A 2,500-nucleotide genomic window follows, 5' to 3' on the forward strand; every position below is an offset into this window, starting at 1 on the left:
TTGGAATCGTTCACGGGTTCCAAATTTAACATGCGCAAGTTTTGGTTTCCGTAGCAACCAGGCGCTTGTTGTGTTGCAGCCGTGGAGCACAGTAAGCGGCGCTCTAGCGTGGCCTTATTTTACGTTGAAAAAGCTGTAAAACTGCAACCCCACCTTTGAATCAAAATAAAACGTTCCTCTTATTTGTGAAATAAGGCAAGGCAGCTTTATTTGTAGAGCACATTTCAGCAACAGGGCAATTCAGAGTGCTTTACATAAAACATTAAAGAGCAGTAAGAAAACAATTAAAAACAATTTAAAAACATTAATAAACAAATTAAAAACATTAAAAGACAAGAATAAAATTGATAGTGCAGTATAAGAAATTAAAGTTAATAAAATAGATTATTTAAAGAAAAGCAACATCAAAAAGATAGATAGGTCTTTAGCTTAGATTTAAAAGAACTGAGAGTTGGAGCGGACCTGCAGGTTTCTGGGAGTTTGTTCCAGATATGTGGAGCATAAAAACTGAACGCTGCTTCCCCCTGTTTAGTTCTGACTCTGGGGACAACAAGTAGACCTGTCCCAGACCACCTGAGAGGTCTGGGTGGGTCATAGTGTAGCAGACCTGTCCCAGACCACCTGAGAGGTCTGGGTGGGTCATAGTGTAGTAGACCTGTCCCCGACCACCTGAGAGGTCTGGTTGGGTCATAGTGTAGCAGACCTGTCCCAGACCACCTGAGAGGTCTGGGTGGGTCATAGTGTAGCGGACCTGTCCCGGACCACCTGAGAGGTCTGGGTGGGTCATAGTGTAGTAGACCTGTCCCAGACCACCTGAGAGGTCTGGGGGGTCATAGTGTAGCGGACCTGTCCCAGACCACCTGAGAGGTCTGGGGGGGTCATAGTGTAGACCTGTCCCAGACCACCTGAGAGGTCTGGGGGGGTCATAGTGTAGCGGACCTGTCCCGGACCACCTGAGAGGTCTGGTTGGGTCATAGTGTAGCAGACCTGTCCCAGACCACCTGAGAGGTCTGGTTGGGTCATAGTGTAGCGGACCTGTCCCGGACCACCTGAGAGGTCTGGTTGGGTCATAGTGTAGCAGACCTGTCCCAGACCACCTGAGAGGTCTGGTTGGGTCATAGTGTAGCAGACCTGTCCCAGACCACCGTTTAGTGATTTATAAACCAGTAAAAGTATTTTGAAATCAATTCTTTGAGGCACTGGAAGCCAGTGTAGAGACTTCAGAACTGGAGTGATGTAATCCACTTTCCTGGTCAAATAAGCATGTGACCCGTTTCAACTCCACCCTCAAAGAATCGGAATCAGAATCGATGAGAACCGGAATCGAAAGGAGGAATCGGGATTGGAATCAGAATCGTTAAAATCTAACCGATGCCCGACCCTAATGATGACGATATTAGTGACCAACAGAGTAGCATAAACACACTGTGACGTACTGCAATGATTTAATCTCCTCCACACACGTAAAATACAACTAGTACTGCAGTTACCAGAATGTAAAGGTACTTTGTGAGTAGAAATAAGTGCGTTACAGTGTTTCCTTTAGGATTGTTTTTAGCAGCGGGGGCAGGTCCAAACGTGAGCAAGGGCGTTCAGCAGTCGCTACCGAATCAACAGCCACGTGCAGTTTAGCTAGCAGGTGAAGAATACAAACAGCGAGAATCACCAGTTAAAGTGCTGGTTCGGAGTAATTCACCCTAGGGTCCTTTGCACCATGACCTCGAGCCAAACACCCCCCCAGAAGCTTTTTTCACCTGGGTCGAACATTGGGAGAGTTAGCTAGAGTAGCGTTAGCCGCTGGATAGCTTAGCGCAGAGGCTAATGGACCCACGTTTGTATCTCTTAAATGACCCCACTAATAATGCCCGAAATGATACCAAAGGTCTACGCTAGTACATATAGGTTATGTACTCATAAAACGATGGATTGTAAAGTTTGTAAGTACACCAGAAGTTTATGTAAATAACACTTGCCTGCTGGCTTCTCGTTTCGCGTCTGCTGCTGTAAAGGCAGAGTGCTTAGGGATCATCACAATTACAAACACACCGAAAAGAGATGCAACAAAAATATTTATTAATTAACTTTTTTTATTTTTTTAAGTAAGTGCTGTAATATAACTAGCAGGAGACAAGTAATAATTGAGGTAAGTTTGGAGACATTACCTTATTTAATCATTAAATTAATAAATATTTTTTTTGTATCTCATTTCGGTGTAGTAATTTGTAGACGACCCTAAGCACTCTTCTAGGGGTCTTGAATCACCCTGTCGGGGTTGTATTCGCTATAACAACCGCCTCGCTCTACATTATCCCGCTTATTACATGGCTACTTACCAAATAAATCAATAATTTGACTAATAACTTGACAAAATATAGATTTAAATGGGAGTTTATTGATTTAAATACGATTGTATTGCTTCCACTAGAGAAAATAGTCCGTTCCATCTCTACGGTTGGAATCCTGCGTCCATAGCAACGTAAAAACTCTGTAATGCAATCCT

General features: G+C 43.8%; 1 protein-coding gene across 1 annotated transcript in view; it reads left to right on the top strand.

Moving 5' to 3' along the window:
• The window catches only part of LOC120569497 (myosin light chain kinase, smooth muscle-like), a 71,457-nt gene that overhangs the window by 1,596 nt on the left and 67,361 nt on the right, over nucleotides 1-2,500 (top strand). The window lies entirely within an intron of this gene.

The sequence above is a fragment of the Perca fluviatilis genome, chromosome 12 (genome assembly GCF_010015445.1).
Source record: "Perca fluviatilis chromosome 12, GENO_Pfluv_1.0, whole genome shotgun sequence".
In the NCBI taxonomy this organism is placed as follows: domain Eukaryota; kingdom Metazoa; phylum Chordata; class Actinopteri; order Perciformes; family Percidae; genus Perca; species Perca fluviatilis.